Here is a 19,961-nt window from a genome sequence, read left to right on the forward strand (position 1 = left end):
TGTGTTTCACTCTACCAAAGCGCCAAAAAAGCCATTCACAAGGGAATGTGGAACGCTACCTTATATTGAATGAGACAGTTGTAGCTTCCCTAACAATGACTGTCATTAGCTCTCCAGGGTCTCAATTAGGGGGTCTTTCTCAGCACTGCTGGAATACACCTGAGAAGGCCCTCTTCCTCACAGCCAGGCATAGCACATCAGTCTCCAAATATTTATTGCACACACAGGTTGAGAGAGCCAGTGCAGTGAGGTGAACTGAGTCTCAGCCTAGGACCTGGGTTCAAATCCCCACTCAGCCGTGAAGCTCTCTAGGTGACCTTGGGCCAATCGCTGCCTAACGGACAGGGTTTTGAGGATTTAATGAGGAGCAGGGGGAACCAATGTATGCCGCTTTGGAGAAAAAAAGGGGGATGTAAATGCAATCAATAAATGAATAAAATAAGGGTGGTTGTGGTTCCTCCTTTGTTAAATTCCTGTGTGTATCAGGGCACTGGATCAGGGCTAGGTGACAGCCCTAACCTGGTCTTCCCATTGCCTTTTTGCCTTGCACATCAGAGCATTGGATTGGGTTCCGAGGCTGAACAGAGCAGTAGTCTTCATTCTCCCCAAACAGCAGGGAATTGTAAGTGAAATCAGTGTACCACCTCCCGCCTTGCCACTACAGAGCCTGGTTTGGGAAAGGTTAATAAGTCATCCACAAATGACTCCCCAGCTACAGGCCATATGATGCATTTTATTGTACTTAAATATTTTTCTTTCAGGGGCCGCCTTGCGTGCAGCTTGCCGCGTGGAGCCAAAGTTTGTTGTTTTTGCAGCAAGATTTGGCCTTGCTCCTTTATTTATAGCATGGGCAGGCGAGGATGGGGTAGGGGGGTGGGAGGACATAGCATTTGTTTTACATTAGGACCAAAGCAAGCGCTCGCGGCCTAGTAGATGAGGAAACTTCCTTCTGCATGACTCCATGGCCAGTGTATGTAAATACACCAGAAAAAGGGGGGGGGGGAGCGTGGGTCAACAGGCGCCAGAGAACTGTTTTGATTTGAAAATCACAGGGAACTGAAACACGTCCATTAAAAAGACACGGAGGGAGGAAGGGATGTAAAATTCTGCATCTGCTTTTCTAACATCTGGAGATTGTAACAAAATCAGGTGCTAGGACAAAAACCTTTCCGGAAGGCACGTTCCCTCGGCCCAGGTGTGCAAAAACGATGGCGAAGCAATATGCTCTGAATCGGTGTTTTTCAAACAGCAGCCCAGGATGTGGGCTCATTTTCAGGGGGGCTTCAGTATTATGGCCTGCCAGTTCATCCTGCCTTGCCTGTCCCAACCTTCTAGCTGTGCTGTAGCCTTTGGGCCCGACCAAGGTTTGCACCAACAACTTCTTAAATGCTGAGTAAAGACGGCTGGAAGACAGCAATTGCAGGCTGGGAAAGAGCCAGAGGAGGTGTTGAAGGAAATCGCAATGTGATTGAAGTTAAATATTAGAAATATATTTATTATTGATAGTAAACAAACAGGGAATAGGAAGGAATGGGTAAGAAAGAAAAGGTATTCTAGGAAAAGTAACAATGCAAAAGCACAGGAGAGGAAAGATGAAATAAACTAGTAGGGCTTTTTTGCGGCGTAGGGGGGATAGAGTACAATTTGCGTGTGACGAGAGTGGGAGAAGAAATCACAGAAGACAGGTAAAATATTTTTAAGAGACGTGGGGATGGGAAGGGAAATAATATAAAACGAAAAGGCTTTTTCACTTAAAGCAAATCAGCTTAAAATGGAGAGGCTGAGTCACAGCACCTCAAGAGCAAATGCCTGTTCTTAACTTGAGGAAAGCAGAGCTGTGGAACTCCTTGCCACAAGGGAAATTGTCCTGGCAAAAGAACAAAGCAATTTCCAAGGATTGATTAGATATCAGTAGAAAGAGAAGTTGGTAACAGCCATCTACCTCCATCTAACACTATTTTGTGACTGACAGGCCCCAGCAAACTTCAGTCCTCTCAAGTGGATCCTGAGGGCAGAAAGTTTGAGAATTGCTGCTCTGATTTATATGCTCTTCTACAACTAAATTAATCTTTTGAAGCATTAAAAAAAAGAGGCGAATTCGATTACAGCTGCTTTCAAGAGGAATTGTGCATCATGCTAGTAAGCCGAGTTGCTTTCTCCGGTAATTTTAGACTTAATGGTCTTACAGGGCAGAGGCTCTTTTAATGTGTACTGTTTCACTTGCTTAGAAAACATGGTCAGCCAGGCCTGTTTTATTCTGCTTGGTGGGGCCCTGGGCTTCTGCTCCCAAGTCCTACACCGACAGCACCACTGCTAAGAAGGAAGAAAACAGGATGGGAACGATATATTAGGATTAAGAGAGGGCGAAAAAACAAAGTTGGGGTAAACAGCATCAGAAAAGGTGGGAAAGGAATGAGCTGGTGAAACTGTGGTTTGTGAAGCCATGGTGGTGCAAACTGTATTGATAATAGCTTGCTGGGGTCCAATCCCGATCCTCCCCCATTGCCCTTGGTGTGCAATGGCATCCTGAGTAACAGACAAGGTTGCCTGATTCAGCTGTATGAAACTTATCCTATGGAAAGCAAAGGTCCTTAGCACCCTCTCCTGGCCTGCTGCTTCTTCCACCACCCTCTCCCACTTTAGAAACACAAATTTGTCCCTGGGATCAGGAAGCTGATTTGTGGTCCTGCATTGCCACCTACTGGCAAACATTGGTCATGTCGTTTCACATTTGATCCACACAAAATCCCAACAGTTTCTCCTCAGCTGGGTTCAGGCCGTGTTAAGCCCCTGGATTTGGGTTTTCACTGCCAAGTGTTTTATCTTTCCTGTTCTGAACTGGGATGCTTTTATGCTGCTGTCTTAGGAGGTTGTGTGTTGCACACGTATTAATGGAGCATGTCAATAGCAGAGTGTATCTGAGCACGTGCGGAGTGCATTTCCCTCACCTCCAAGAAACCTTAGCTGGCTTCTGCACATCTGGGATGAAGGGCTTAGTGCTCCCATGTCAGAGATAATGGCATCCAAGCAGGTTTTGGGCTTCTCTTTCAGGGAATTAACCAAAGGGTTTTAAACACCAGGCACCTGTCACTGCTGCTTATAATATGATCATGCATGGTGCTATATGAGGAAGGAAAACACTGGATAAACTGCTGAGCAGTGAGATGGGATTCCCTGTCTTTGGTACTGCCCTTAGAAAAAAACGTATTGGTTAGGCTTTCTATGCCCTGTCCTGTATTCCTCCACAGAATTGGTAGCGGGGTGATTCCCTAGAAGACCAGAAAGCTGAAATTTATAGTTCAATACTCAGAGGCTCTTAATCTCAGGGTTGTGGGTTTGAGCTCTGTATTCCTGTATTGCAGGGGGTTGGATTAGATAACCCTTGTGGTCCTTTCCAACTCTACAATTCTGTGATTACCAGATACAAAATGCAGATGTTATCAGCCACTTTGTAAAGGCTTTTTTTGCCACGAAGAGCTGGATACAATCCATAAATCAATCAATCAATCAATCAATCAATCAATCATAATAGCAGAGAGCAGCAGGCAACAAGCCCAAGCTTTCCACAGACTGCAGCTGTGTAGGTTCCCCCTCCTCATCACTAGGGGAACCAAATGCAAACGAGGACAGGGCTCCCTCACCTTGAAGAGGGGATTCCATTAGGTTTAGCTCATCAGGCAGGAGCAGAGCTGGAAGTTTGTCAAATTTGCAGCAGTAATCTGTAGCTTGCTTCTAAGAAAACGTCAGAGAAAACACTTGGGCTCTGATCCAGCCAAGGCAGAAGGAGTACAGAACAGGCCCAGCTAAGGACTTGCATAAGAAATCTAAAAGGCCCCTCTTCTTCCTTGGGTACAATTATCAATTACCAAGATGTCCTCTGGTAGAAGCCTCACGGAAATGAAGAGAAGTCTTTTGACAGCTCCCATCTATTTCAACAGCGCTTCCTGATGGAATTGTGCCCTGTGGATCGGATCTCTTTGCCTCCATGGGCAGAGTATCCAAGCTTATCTTGGCTCATAACTGTGCTGACCTCTTGTGCAGCAACACTTTAGGATGGGCTGAAACTCAGTGGCAGAGCATGCAGAAAGGCCCAGGTACAACACCCAGCATCTCCAGGTAGGGCTGGGAACGTCCCTTGCCTGAAAGCCCCAAGAGCTGCTGCCAGTTCAGTGCAGGCAATATTCAGCTAGATATTGGTCTGACACAGAAAAAGGCATCTTCTTAACACTTCCCACTCCTTGGATCAGCAGCGATGGGTATGCAGACGTCTGCTGCTGGCACAAGACGGGCAACATCCACCAGCGTACTGACACATATGTAAATGCACCACTTTGGCATGTGTACCAAGTCTGGGCAGTAGGCACACTGAGAGATGCAAATAGGCCCAATGTTATCCGGGTGAATTTCATGACCGAGTGGGGATTTCAACCCTGGTTTTCTTAGTCCAACATTCTTACCACTACACCACACTGGCTTCCATCAGATATCTAGGGAGACGGCCAGCACCCATGGGCATAGCTAGGATTTTTGTTGGGGGGTTCAGAACCGCAGATTTGTATTGATTTTGATTGATTTAGGGGGGCAGCTGCCCCCTGCCCACCCTGGCTATGCCCATGCCAGCACCCTAAGACACTTACAGAACACAAACCCAGCTGTCTCCCCCTCAGCCTCTTTCTCAGTTGTGGCTTTCCTTTAACATACAAACCTAGTTTACACTTCTCTCTGGCTGTGGGTGAGATAAGGATGAGTCAACCACCACTTAGCCTTCTTGGACTATCTTAGCGCCTGTGGAGGCACATCACCTGAACATTACTGGTTAACAAACCATGCTTAAACCAAAAACCACCAAGCCCAAGAAGCTTCCCCAGGTATTGTGTTGTTGTTGTTGTTGTTTAGTCGTTCAGTCGTGTCCGACTCTTCGTGACCCCATGGACCAGAGCACGCCAGGCACTCCTGTCTTCCACTGCCACCCGCAGTTTGGACAGACTCATGTTTGTAGCTTCGAGAACACTGTCTAACCATCTCACCTTCGGTTGTCCCCTTCTCCTTGTGCCCTCCATCTTTCCCAACATCAGGGTCTTTTCCAGTGAGTCTTCTCTTCTCATGAGGTGGCCAAAGTATTGGAGCCTCAGCTTCAGGATCTGTCCTTCCAGTGAGCACTCAGGGCTGATTTCCTTAAGAATGGATGCATTTGATCTTCTTGCAGTCCATGGGACTCTCAAGAGTTTCCTCCAGCACCATAATTCAAAAGCGTCAATTCTTCGGCGATCAGCCTTCTTTATGGTCCAGCTCTCACTTCCATACATCACTACTGGGAAAACCATAGCTTTTACTATACGGACCTTTGTTGGCAAGGTGATGTCTCTACTTTTTAAAATGCTGTCTAGGTTTGTCATTGCTTTCCTCCCCAGGTATTGCCTCAGAACAACCCACGCTCAGACCCCTTGCGACAGAAATCTGATAGAAACTTCTCACAACAGTCTGCCTTTCTTCCATGGAATTCAAGGCAAGATTAAGGGTTCTCCAGGCAGTCTCTCATCCAGCCACGTTGACCAGACTCAGAGCCATAGCTGACAACGTTTCCCTTTTTTAAAAAGGGAAATTCCCGTATTCCGAATAGAATTTCCCCTTAAAAAAGGGGGAAAGTTGACAGCTATGCTCAGAGCAGCTTAGCTTCGTTGTGCATGTTATAATTCTCTTTAGAATATCTGAATCTACCGTAAAAGAAAAGCTGCTCTGCTTTAAAATAATAATTTTTAAAACCTCAGAATATTTTCCCTGCAGATCACTTGCACGCATACTGCTTCTTATTATTCAGCTAGTGCAGAACGGCATGTCACAACACTCAAAACCAGTTCCTGATGTTGGAAAAATGAACCTTTGTTCTGGACACATTGCTAGGGCATCTCATAGAAGACAATCTCCAGGTGGAGGCAGGTGGCCAAGGCTAAGTGCAAATGTCAGTTCATTATTTATCCTTTGCTTGTTACATTTCATGCACAGGACCTTGCACCTCTGTTTTGAATAAGAATCAACTTCAGCCTTGAGGTCGTTGGACACACCATTTCCCCTGTGGCTAGCAGATAGCATCCTGGTATAGAGCTTTTGAAATTGCAATCCTATACACTCGCTTACCTGGGAGTAAGTCCTTGCTCCACTGAACTTAATAGGCCTTACTTTTCACTAGCAATGTATAGTAGTACACTGAGAATTCCTCTAATTTTGCTCATTAGTTCATGGGGGTAAAGAATGCAGAATGTTAGGCGCATGAGGACTATTGATGCTTTGATAGTGAGTGTGAAACGATGGCTAAATAAGGTTGTGGGGTAAACTATGTGAGTGAAGCTGGATTTGAGCTAGGGCCTCTTTCCGCTCCAGGATTAGGCCTTAGAATGTGCAAAGTAGTAATCATGAGTGCCTTTAAGCATGTGCAGAGTGCATTCTCGGCATCATTCAGTAGCAGCCACAAACAGCTACCATTCATATCTAGGAATAAAGATACCTGGGTGCTGCCACACAATACATCCTATGATTGTGCATCATTAGGCTACACACACACACACTCCCACCAGTGCCGGATTTATGTACAAGCTAAACAAGCTATAGCTTAGGGTCCCACTCTCTTGGGGGCACCCAAAAAATTTAAAAAACAAATAAATCTGGGTGTACATTTCCAAAATATAAGATACAAATGAAATAAAACCTACATACAGCAACAGTGTTTTGTGTTGTGTAGACTCCTATGATATAAGTAATAGGCCCCACCTGCTAGCCTGCTCCCTAAAATATCACTGGTTTGCTCATTTCTACATATAGGGTGTCTATATATAGAAATACATATAGTCTCTCTCTCTCTCTTATTAAATGTTGTTGACAAAGGACAGCTGGACATATAAAGGGCCCCATTACCTTCAGTAGCTTAGGACCTCATCAAACCTAAATCCGGCCCTGACTCCCACCCTCTTCTTTTAGACATTAAGCACTGGGAAGGGGATCCTCGTGCTGTAGAGCAGGCATAGGCAAACTCAGCCTTCCAGATGTTTTGGGACTACAATTCCCATCATCTCTAATCACTGGCCCTGCTAGCTAGGGATCAAGGGAGTTGTAGGCCAAAAACATTGGGAGGGCCGAGTTTGCCTATGCCTGCTGTAGAGAGAACCAGGTTGGTTATCCGAGTTCTGGGTCTTTTGTGCTGACCCTTCCCTTTTCAACAATTCAAACCAGCTGCTTACAGGGCAGTTGGGCACATTGCAAAGGACACTATACCACATATTAGGCCCAGAAAATCCTGTTGGCACTCCATGGATCAGAATATGCCCTGACAAGAGTCAGAGTTTGCTCTCCCCCCCAAAAAAACACACACACACCACCCTCTGCCTAAATTTGTATCTGTACATATAAATTAGCACATGCAAATGTTATGACTCAAGTCTTTTAAGTGTTTAGCAACACCCTAAGAACCTCTGACAGCCGATATGTACCTGTAATAAAAATGACCCCTGCCACTAGTAGAGAAACAGGGGTGGTAGTCGGAAGTGAGAACTGGACCATAAAGAAGGCTGATCGCCGAAGTACTGATGCTTTTGAATTATGGTGTTGGAGGAGACTCTTGAGAGTCCCATGGACTGCAAGAAGATCAAACCTCTCCATTCTTAAGGAAATCAGCCCTGAGTGCTCACTGGAAGGACAGATCGTGAGGCTGAGGCTCCAATACTTTGGCCACCTCATGAGAAGAGAAGACTCCCTGGAAAAGACCCTGATGTTGGGGAAGATGGAGGGCACAAGGAGAAGGGGACGACAGAGGACGAGATGGTTGGACAGTGTGCTTGAAACTACCAGCATGAGTTTGACCAAACTGCGGGAGGCAGTAGAAGACAGAAGTGCCTGGCGTGCTCATGGGGTCACGAAGAGTCGGACACAACTAAACAACAACAACAACAACAAGTCAACGCTAGACTTGAAGTTAATGGGCACAACTAACATAAGCTCATTAATTTAAGTGGGTCACCCACAGCCCCAGATTGCCTGCTCACTGCAAGGCCACCTCAATTTATTACAAATCTGAGATAAAAGAAATACAGTCGTACTTTGGAAGTCGAACAGAATCCATTCCTTCTGATTAGCTGCAGGAAGCTCCATCGGATGTTTGGCTTCCAAAAATAGTTCACAAACTGGAACAGTCACTTCTGGGTTTGTGACGTTTGGGAGCCAAAACGTTTGAGAATTAAGCTGTTCGAAAACCAAGGTACGACTGTACCTTCTGTATACTTCTCAGTAAGATTATTTGTAGTATCAGTATGTCTTTGTTCATGCATTTCCCCCCCAATAAAATATATATTTTTTAAAAAAATTCTCCCACTCCACAAATTTAGGACTCCATTGTGTGTTGCAGTCATGAGTCTCAAAAGAGCATGTGGTAGTTAATTCTGGACTCTGCAGCAGATAGTGTATAATATGCAGTGAAAAACTCACAAAAATATATTTCAGTTCTGGACAAACTCTTTCGGAAACCCATGCCCACATAAGAGGCCTGAAGAATAAAGCATCTTTCCATCAACCCAGCATTCCTACCTTCATCAAATAAACAGTTTTAATTACTCCCCCAGCCAGATGCCAACCTTACTACTGAAACAGCGACCCACAGTGGCTGATTTTGGCAATTACAAGTTACTGCTGTCAAACATATTTAAGTGTGTGAATGTAAAAAAAAAAAAAAGTGAGATTGTTGAGACTGTCAGAATTCAGTGGAAAAATAATTGCTAGACAATTACTGGAAGAGGCATTGACAGGATTCACTGAGGAATGCTGACAAGCTTCCATTTCTGACATTTATACTGTGATTTACAAAAACTACTGGTTCCTTACTACAACTTCAATCCGGTTTTTAAAAATCTGTACACCAGGCATGCATCTCACTCAAAATGCACAGCACCCTCACTAATTAAATCATCACATCATAACTACCAAATATTGGATGACAGATTAATCTTTTTTTAAAAAAGATCAATTAGTGCCATGTTTCTTCATTTCAGGAGTTCTGGGTTCAACCTACAATCTATATAGCACCTAGTAGAGCATCATTTGCATTTCTGCTACATCCTGCCATGTTAAGGCTACCTAAAAGCTGTCTGTATGGCTTCAATATCAGCCAACTTACACACACACGATTTACAATCTAATCTGATTATGAGTTCTGGAGAAATTGAACGCTTGCACACTACGTATTTTGTGACATCTTGGATGGCCTAGGAAAGGTATTGCCTTATTGTGCATTTTGGAACTAAATAGGTAAACTCTCTTCCTCACCCAGAAGATAAGGAAAAGAATCACACATTTATTTCCTCTGCAACCTCTTTTGTAGTAAGATAGAACTGAGCTGTGTTGGGGGAGGGGCTCCTTCGCTCTCTGTTGAACCTTGTATCCGAAAACTTGGAATTATATTTGAAATCCATACCCCACCTAAATTTAATAAGCTGAAATCCCCAAGAACCATATTTTTCAAACTTCAAACACCTGGCTTCTGAGATTATATTAAACTGTTTAATTTCATCAATTGAGATATTTTAAATTTTGCTTTTATCTTTTAGAAGGCTGTTTTGGATTTTGAGGCAGAAAACCCTGCATTTTTAATCAACTTTTAAAAATAAATAAATCCCTAAATATTAGGCTGTAGCAATTTTTAGGGGAAAAAATCTCACAAATGATTTCCTTATGAGACTCAACACCACTCCCTCCTATTAAAATTTGATTTGCAGATCATATCTAGTTTAGTTCTCTTTAAAATACATAACATTTGAGAATACAGACATATGTTTATATGTATATACTGCCCTTTTATCAAAAGATTCTCAAGACAAATCATCATCATCATGGCATAAAAATAATTAACAGCTAGGCACATATCTGACAAAATTTAAAATTCAGATTTTGAAGTCTTCTGATTTCCCAATACCTACTTGCAGGCATGAAATCTCAGAATCTGAATGAGAAAGTGTATATGTTTCTTTGTGGTTTTTTAAGCAAACCAATAAATAAAATCTAACATAAATTTTGTTCGTTTTAGCAGTTCCAGGAACAAGAGAATCAAATAACGGAGAATTAATTCTCATCAGCCTCTGTTTTTATAGTTTCTATCCGGAACACAAGCCTATGCCATTGGCTGACAGTCAACAGGGCACCTTCTCACGGATTGGTCCTTAGTATTGACAGTGATGGATGGCCTTCTCAAGGATTGGCTAGCATCACAGCTGGGCTGCTCCTGCTGAAGGAGGACTTTATGATTAATTAAGCAGTTCAGTCCCTTGAGGAAACCAAGAGCCTCATCAGTGGGATCCCCTTCCTCCCTTTCCCCACTTTCAAATGCTTGTTCACAAGACGAAGAAACATAAATGGTATTATATCAGTGGACTGAGTTCTCCAAAGAATACGGGGGGGGGGGGGAGGGGTGCCCTCTTGCCCCCTTCTTGTCTCCTATATCTGTGCAAAGCAAATTAGCCGTCACCAGTTCTCATCCCCAGTGATCTCTTCCTATGGATTTCCCCCTATCGCTCAAAATCTGTTTTGTTTCCCAGTCATTGTTAAAATGCACACTCCAATCCTGAAAACCCAGAAAACCTCTGCAGAAACAAGTTTCTGCAGTCAGATCTGCTATTCTAGGTCTGCGCAAAGCAAGGGATAAGGTATTTCCCGCAGTCCACATGAAAGTGAAGGTTAGTTTAACACTGTAAGAAGTCCTGATAACTGGGCCTGCTCAGAGCTTTTAACCCTAATTACCGAGACGTAGACATCAGTTGCATTGCTTTGAGCACTTCAACATCTATATAAAAGATGGTGATTGTGATGATTGCTGATTAAGACAAGGTTTGTTCGTTTTTAGAGCATCAATGAAATCTTGAAAGGTGCTACTTGTGCTGTGTACATTCACTCCCCTTCTGCCTCCAGTAAAGAGGTTTGGCAGGTTTTTGTATTTCAAAAACCTGAACCTGATTGATTAAAGGGAATGGTAAGTGAAATGTGTCTCAAACCACTTTCAACTTCCTTTAAAACTATTGTCTAACTTCAGCTTAAGATAATTTCTTTAACTTCCAATGGTGTGAGAAAGACATTTCTTCGTTCCCATTGTCACCTCTGATCAAACAGGTTCAGCACATTTTTGAAACAATAGGAAAACCTTCTCAGCAGATGGAAAAGTGAGGTGAGAGTTGCTAGCTTTTTGGGGTCTGCAGGCTCGACACCTCCCCACACAACCAAACACGCAAAGCAACCTATTATAGTGCTTACAATAGAATGCTTCTTACAGACCTAATTACAGCAGAGCAAGGGGACTCAGAAGTCATATGTGCCAAATCGGCAACCTACACAACGCAAACAACTTCCAGTTGCATCAAAAGAGCTGTGCTCTGCTTTCAGCTGGATTCTGCATATAGGGTTGCCCCATTTCCCCCCCCCCCGACCCCCAGCTGTGTTCCTAGCCTTTCCCTTAACAGTAGACTGTCATACAGAAATTACACAAGGGAAGTTTTGACTAGCATGGGAGGTAAGAGGTGGGAAATAGGTCTGCCTGCTAAAGTTTAGGAGGAGGGCCGGGCCAGGGACAAATTGACAGCCACATCTACTGCCGTTTAATAGCACCTTCTTCTTCCATTTAAATCCACATATTCCAGAGCTGAGTCCTGGTTTATATTCCAAGTTTAGTGTTTCCCCAATGGGTGGGCTGGGGGATAAAATGCAGCCGCAACTCCAGGAGTTTGATGGTTTTCACCAGGAGAGGGCGCTGGAAGACAGCTGCTTTTGGACTGAGCTTCCCTACCCCCAAAACACTTACAAAACACGCACAATGAAAAGGAGCTTCTCTCCCAATATTCTCTTTGGAACTTTAGTATCTGCAAAGGGGGTGGGGGATTTGGATTCAGATCATGACAGGAGCAAAGGGTTAAATCCACTACATTTCCAGTGTGGGACGGGGCTCTTTGTGGCTGCTATTTACTTTAAACGAAAAAGGCGGGGAAGCACTTTGCACAATTATGACACATCTAGTTGGATATCTGTTGGAAAGTTCTCCTGTGCAATTCTGATAGAAATGAATGGGACCTGTGAAAGAGCCTAGTAACAGGCCCTGGCAGCCAAGGATGGTGATTGTGGGGGATTTGATTCTGTGTCCAGTTTAATGATAGGTTATCCAATTCACACCTCTTGAACCAATACACAGACCAAAACACAGTTCTCCTTTGAAACTCAGACTTCTGCAGATGTTGCAATGGGGTTCTCCAGCCAAATAATGTGTACAAAATCCACATTTTAGAAGACAGTGAGCTTACAAACACATATACTCCTGAAAGCAGCATACAATTATGCATTATATTAGGGATAACTGCTTGCAAAACTCTGTGCATTGGCCCAAACTGCATACAAACATTAGGAGAAATTCACACTAAAATGCTGATGATTTTTTCACAAGGATTTTTCTAAAAGTGCAGATTGCTGAGACAACGTAGAGAACTGAAGATTTGCACAATGAGAAACGGAGATAACCCAAACTGACAGATGTGCCCATACCTACTGCCAGCTTTGTCAAAACAAAAGGTGGAGAAAAAGGGATTTTTAAGAACAACAATTTTTAAAAAATGTAATCATACTGCAGCAGGACGATTAATAATAATGGGTCTTATTTATAAACACATATTGCTGGGTATCTTGCAGTAGGATGAACTGGCCAGTGGGTGGTGGTAGATTTGGTCTTGCGCTTGTGCTTTTAACAGCAACTTGATCTCCAGAAACCAGCCAGTGAACATGTTCAATGAATGGAGATAAACAGTGTCATGCAATGGCAGTTGCTAAAGAGACCAGAGAAGGGGCTGCCTAAAATAAGTTGGCAACTGTGTTGTACAGTGATACCAAATATATATAGATATTCCCAAGACCCACGCAGATTCAAATATAAAAAATGTCATCTAGTAAACTACATGATTGTAGGGGGATGTGGTTGCGGCTGTTGTTTTTAAAAATTACCATCTCTTTGTTAAAAACTGGGGCAAGTTAAGAATGGTGGAGGATCTCAGCAGGTGCCACTGTTGAAATGCCAAGTTCTGATTGCTCAGGCAAACTGTTCCTTTTCTGCAATGACTCAGCTTAGACGCTGTTATGCAAAGAAACCCCAACCAATTGTGTGTCAATGATAGGGGAACCTATCTGATGCTGTCATCTAATCTTGGTTCTCCCATAGTTCTTCTGTCTCTTTTCAAACTGCATAATATATCAATTTTAATATAATCATGTTTTAAAAATGTACCAGTAGTAGTCTTTCCCAGACATTTCCAGAACTGCAACAGCGAAATTAGTATCGGGGGGGTGGGGGGGTTAAAAATCAGCAAAATGTCTGGGTTTTTGCAAACAGAACCAGGAAGTGTGTGGCCCCCAAAAGCTCCACAACTTTTTTTGTCCGGATTTTTACTTCTTTAAATATGGCAACTCTAAACAGTAGCACAATCTCTGCAAGTGTGGCTTGCCTTAGCACTAGTCTTCAGCCTATTTGATGAGGTTGATTTGCTCAGTGATGCATTAGGTGGGTGAGGACACTCACAGCTATTTCAGGACATGTCCACTGTCACCTTTTGGGTTGGCACCATTTTATCGGCATGGTTTTGTTTTTAGAGTGCATTGCAGCAACCCAGCCTTGACCACACAAACAACATGGGAAGGCTGTTGGCTTCATACCCTGAAGGGTCTTCTGAAAATGGCTGGTCAAACACAACAGAAACATGATTCTGGACAAGATACACCCTTTGTCAGATCCAGTAGGGCTTTTCTTATGTTTTCAAGTTTGTAGATAGAAATGAAATATGCTACACTTTCTGCCTGTTCGCTCACATGAGATTCCCAATGCATATGCTATTAAGTCCATTACAGTGGTACCTCGGTTTACATACGCTTCAGGTTACATACACGCTTCAGGTTACAGACTCTGCTAACCCAGAAATAGTGCTTCAGGTTAAGAACTTTGCTTCAGGATGAGAACAGAAATCGTGCTCCGGCGGCGCAGCAGCAGCAGGAGGCCCTATTAGCTAAAGTGGTGCTTCAGGTTAAGAACAGTTTCAGGTTAAGTACAGACCTCCGGAACGAATTAAGTACTTAACCCGAGGTACCACTGTACTTACTGGAGGTGTTGTGCTGTTTTGGGACCTACAGTCTTGACTGGCTACTGATTTGGATGGCAGGTGCCGTCAGATGCTCTCTGAACAGAAAAGTGGTATACAGCAAATAAACAGTAAATTTGAGAACTAGGCCAGTAGTGTAACGGGGTGGGGGGAGAGACTTAACCTGGGTGGAAAATGGTAATCAAGAATAATGTAAGATACAGGAAGAACTTTCTGGTGGTAAGAGCTGTTTGATGGTGGAAGAAGCTACCTCAGAAGGTGCTGGACTCTACTTCATTGGAAGTTTTAAAACAAAGGTTAAATGACCATCTGTCAGAGTTTCTTTAGTTGTGACTCCTGCACTGTAGGAGATTGTACTAGATGACCCTTAGGATCCAATTCTGATTCTACAGACAATTTTAAAATTAGCGGAGTGCTTTCTTTTTCATCTGTAAGGATTCAACCTTTTTAAAAAAACAAACAGTTATCAGTTTGCTCAGGGGTTTATTAAGAACAGCAGCAAGTTGGGTGGATTAACTTGCTTCAGGTTTTCACTGCCTTGGTTCCCATGACCTAATATAGTAGAGAACATTCAGCTACTGAATTATGATGGTTGGGAGAGGAGAAAAATGGAAGGCTTGTGAGTTTGGCCAACTGTTGCTGCTTGGACAGTACAGGTGTCCCCGCACGAGACTAGAATGCCTGTACATGCAAAAGCTGTACAAATATTAAAAAACAATAAATGGTAAATTGTAGAACTTCGAGGCCTGCTAGGTCAACTCGTCTTGCAGCAACCATTTTTTCTGCACCACTGTATATTTCTAGGGCTCTACTGGGTCTTGTACCCCTCTAGTGGAAAAATGTGCTTAATTAACAGAGTATGGGAAAAAGCTTCTGTCATTGCTATCTGGAAGTTCCTTATGTGGAATGCACAAAGGCCTTCTCTAAGCAGGGACTTCAAATGGGGCATCTGTCAGCAACGCTTAAGAGACTTCCCATATAAAAAGCATGCGAAGAACAAAGCCAGTAGAGGAGCAGGGGCCAGAAACCCGAGGGCAATCTCTGCATTGCTGAACCTTTCTGCTGCCAGCACAGTAACCCAATACGTGCGTCTCATCCTTGCATCTTATCCTGTTGTGCCCTGAGAGCAAGTCCTTCACTCTTTCCTCGACCTCTGTCTGACAAGCTGACAAAGACAGAGCTACAGTCAATGGACTCTGGAAAGGCTGTACAAAAGGCCCATCAGGTCCGTGGGAGACCAAAGGGGGCCTTGGTGCGGCTACTCCTTCTGTCATGGATAGGGACATCATGTTGACAGGCCCCTTAAAACATAATATAGCAGCTTCCTGTGCCCTGCCTGGCTTCATTCTATATGCCACCTTGGGGTAACAGAATGTGTTCTCAGAGAAGGGTATCTTAGGACCTGAGAATAACAATGAAGGGAAAGCCTTTTACTGTATTCAGGAATCTGATTAATTTCATACCCTCGAACATTTCTCCAATGAAAATAGGCACATCCTATTCCATTATTCTTATTCTTATTAGTGCTATTTTTCGAGAAAAAGAGGTGTCAGAACTTACCATGAATGCCTCCCTTGTTCTCTTATAATGGCAATGGCACCCACCTGAGAGATGCCGGAACGGAGTTCTGGTGAGTTCCAGCTGAAAAAAGCCATTATTATTATTATTATTATTATTACTCATACCCCACCCACCTGACTGGGTTACCCCAGCCACTCTGGGCAACTTTCAACATATATAAAAACATAAGAAAGCATTAAACATTAAACAACTTCCCTATAAAGGGCTGCCTTCAGATGTCTTCTAAAGGTTGTTTAGTTACTTGTCTCCTTGGCTCAAGGGTTGCATAACTCCATACCCTCCAGCATTTCTCCAATGAAAATAGGTACGTCCTAAGGAAAGGCGGGACATTAAGGGATCAAATCAGAAACTGGGACCGCTTCTGTAAATCCGGGACTATCCCTGGAAAATAGGGATACATGGAGGGTCTGTAATTTCCAGCAGCAGTTAATAAGCAACACCAGGATGGAAGGATTTTTCTTCCAAGTTGTCTAGAACTCAGGCATCGCTTGTAGTAATTCTGCAGTGTTTTTCTCCATTTATCTGAGGCAGGCCGTATCAGAGGTCCAGAGCGGACTAGGCCACTTTAGAGCCCGTAGCCATGATAAAAAAGAAAACATGGCTACATACAAAAACAAAACAAGGCACCAGAAAAAGAGCCAGCTGTTTGTTTACATAAGCAGCTGATCTGTGAGGATGCGTTCATCATGGTCTAATCTTGTGTCTTCAGAATGAATATATTTTTATGAACATTAATGAACATTTTGGACACTTTAATATGATAAAATCTCTATCAGTCCCATCCCCCCCAAAAGAGAATTATGTCTGCTACCAAACCACATCTCTTATTCGCTTAAATTTGCAGCTCTAAGCTGAGCGTGTGTGCTATGTTTTGGTCTGATATGCATAGAAACAGTTCATACCCTCCAATATTTCTCTGACGAAAACAGAGACATCCTAAAGAAAAGCGGGACATTCTGGATCAAATCAGAAACTGGGATGACTTCTGTAAATCTGGGGCTGTTCCTGGAAAATAGGAACACTTGGAGGGTCTGACAGTTGCAAAACTTATTAAATGCCCAAAATGCCTATATTTGTGAGCCCGTTTGAGCTTGAGGTCCAGGCCAAATGGCCCTCCAGTCCTGGCCTCCCCCCCCCCCAATTGGCTCTGAGTTGAGGGCCAAATTACATTTATGCTGAACCTCCATGGTTGGGGGTGGCCATGTACCCTACTTAACACAGGGACATCAGAGAACTCTTCCCCATTTCCATGAGTCCTCTGGTTGAAGGTCTATCTGATCTAAGAACTAGGAATGGAGAGCAAGGGCCTCAAAGTTGCCAATCAATAGAGTATAATTAAAGCAATTATTTCTAAATTTGCATCAATACATGTGAATTAGCATATGCAAATAGGTGCTGCTTTTGCCCTATTTTTTAAGGGAGGGGAGGGTTGATGCATTAGGTGGCCACCCCTAAAGGCCATACCAGCAGTAAACTGAGTGCTGGACATTCTATGAAGTATTGATTTTAAAGCTAGGAAACAAAACCTCTGTGTAAAGATGTAGTTTACCTTTCTATACCAGATGCTAAGGGCAAACAACATGAATAGACCATCGTTTTTCTACTATGGCCATGAGCAACCAGAGGCACCCAGCTATCTTGTGGTGGAAACAGAAGGCAGAATTAGAGATCCTGACAGACCTAGCAAAACAATTTTCATGTACTTTGATTCTGTTGGATCAAAACTGGACGAAACGAGAAGTTAAAGCGGGGCTAAATGCATGGGCTTTATCTTATACAGTTTGCTTCCCGCCCCTTTCAACTGCAAATGGAAACTCAAGAGAGGCCCTTAGCAATGTCTCCTAATGAATGCTTGCTCTACGTATATGCATTCTGATCATGGGGGCATGAGGGAGGCAGAGATGTTGGTGTGCGGCTCTCCGGAGGGGATGAACAGGGGGGATTTGATTATAGCCCAGACCGTATGGCGAGGGCTGCTGAGATGGAGATAATCACTGAGCCAGCGAGACGAGGCACAACGCTGACAACAGGCGGTCTCAGTAGTCGCTATGGCAACCGAGGCCTACTGGGCCACTCCAGCCTCAGCCTGGCTCTGTTTCTGCAGCCTAACATCTGCTTTCTCAAGGGCTGCTGGGAGTTGGCGGGGGTGGCAGCGAGGGGAAAAACGGGCAAGCATTTCACTTTCGGAAAGGGGGGGTGGGGAGAGGAAATCCAGAGGAGAAACAAATTAGGACAAGCATCCAATAAAAGGAAGGGAAATGTATTTATTAACACTAGGGAGAGGTTGTTCCACCAGCTGCTTTGATTGATGGGCCGGACTCCATGTTGTCAGATTCCCCCTCCCCCCACTTTTTGTTTTTTGTCTGGTGGAGGGTTGGGGTTGGGGGGGGGGGAGAGAGAGGAAAGAGAAAGCGTAGCAAAGCACTGGGTCTGTTTATGCAAGCAGAACGCTTCTTCCCACCCCACCCCTCCACATTTCCTCGAGCTGCCACACTTGATTGATAGTTTAGACAACAATTGGACGGCGCAAGAGACCGGTTGCCTTATCCGGAGCATCTTCAGCCAGCCCTCAACGCACTCAGACAGGAGAGAGTAAAAGAAATTATTATGGAGCACGGCGGCTGAGCAGGGAGGAGAAGCAATTAAAGAACAATTATTGTGCAGTGGTGCCGTGTCTACCTGCTGCTTACCTGAGCAGCTTTGATGGGGAGGGAGGGAGTTGTGGGGAAAACACACTTGCTGTCCTAGGAAGAGTCAGTCTCTGGTCTTTGCTTGTGAGACATCAGGGTCAAGGTGACAGAGGGGGGAAACTACACCACCACCCCTCTTGATATATAATTTGGAATATGCTATCCCATCCCTCCCACCCCACAGCCATTAAAGCTATTTAACAAACAATGATTCCACACAGATGTACTGGATAACTAAGAATATCATCTTTTTTAAAAAATAAAGTTTCTAGCCCTCAGTGCCATGTAGATATGTAATTTCAGCAAGGCTCCAAATTGATTCCCCGCCCCCGCCCCCGGCACAGGGAAAAGCAACTTCAGTATGAGCAGACATGGGGAGAGGGAGTGGTGAAAACAGGTGCTTAACTCTTTTCTACCCACCATGTATTTCCTCCAAATTGACTCCCTGCCACTTCCCCTCTACAGGATTCCAAAATGCATATTTTGAGAGGCCTTGTGTGAAATCTGTACAGGGGACGGCTGGTCTGAAATCTCTGGAAAAAAAGGATTGATGGTTACTGGAGTCTAATTAAGGGCAAGAGTTCAGGCTCTGAATTTATATTCATACTCACAGCATAACCCCAGAAGATGAAGAAGAAGAATCTTGATAAGGGTGCGCCCTGTTCTCATAGTGGTCAGCCACATGCCAAGGGAAAGCCTGCAAGCAGGACATAAGCACAATAGTATTCTCCTCAAATACTGTTGGTAAACGTATGCAGCTATCAAGACTAGCAGCCATTGATTCTTATCTACCCCTCCCCTTTAAAGCCATCCAAGTTTATGTCCAATACTACTTCCTGTGGCATAATTTAACTATGTGCTATACCAGGGATGGGGGCATTTTTGGTTAAGTGGGCCCGATCTTTATCTCTTTCATCAGATGATTGACAGGAAAGTGGTTCCACTCATCTGTAAAAGTTGGCCTGCATGGAGGGGGAGGGGGAGGGGGAGGAGAGAGAGAGAGAGAGAGACCGAGACCAAGCAGGATTGAACTCCTCATGCATCAGCTGATGTCTGGGGAGTTCAATCCTGCTTTCCTCAGAGTTTGGGTGCACAAGAGAGCTCCCTGCAGGGAACTTTGCACACCCAAACCAAGGAGGATTGAACTCCCCACAAGTTAAATCCTGCTTTTTGCCGCACTTCTATTGGCCCCACACCTGATGTTACAGATGATGTTGGATGTGAGGCAGGTGGGCATGATTTGGAGAAAATGGCCTGGCTGGAAGTCCCACACCCCTGTGTGACATGAAGAAGTACTTACTTTTCTCTCGCCTGAACTCTTCATTTTTCAGCTTCATTGGATAACCCTGGGTTCTAGTATTATGAAAGAGAGAGAGAGAGAGAGAGAGAGAGAGGAGTATCTCTTGGATGACTTCCCAGTCACTCTAAACATGTGACATGTCCTGGGTTTGGGGTGTAAAAATGGTGTCAGGGAGGAATTTTGCCAAAAAGCACTGGAACCAGCTCCAAAAGCTTAAAATTACTATGGGGGGGGGGA

General features: G+C 44.0%; 1 long non-coding RNA gene across 2 annotated transcripts; it reads right to left on the reverse strand.

The window, feature by feature from the left end:
- Nucleotides 1-1,941: 1,941 nt before the first annotated feature.
- On the reverse strand, nucleotides 1,942-17,859 carry LOC310662027. 2 transcript variants are annotated; one of them, XR_014504205.1, is made up of 5 exons: nucleotides 17,284-17,859; nucleotides 16,637-16,739; nucleotides 15,714-15,794; nucleotides 14,154-14,228; nucleotides 1,942-2,005 (listed from the first exon to the last, which is right to left on the reverse strand). It is a non-coding gene; the product is annotated as an uncharacterized lncRNA (long non-coding RNA). The 2 variants fall into 2 exon arrangements; XR_014504204.1 differs by lacking the exon at nucleotides 16,637-16,739.
- Between the last annotated feature and the right edge of the window lie 2,102 nt (nucleotides 17,860-19,961).

Source organism: Podarcis tiliguerta (assembly GCF_965153285.1).
Source record: "Podarcis tiliguerta genome assembly, chromosome: 13".
Taxonomy (NCBI): domain Eukaryota; kingdom Metazoa; phylum Chordata; class Lepidosauria; order Squamata; family Lacertidae; genus Podarcis; species Podarcis tiliguerta.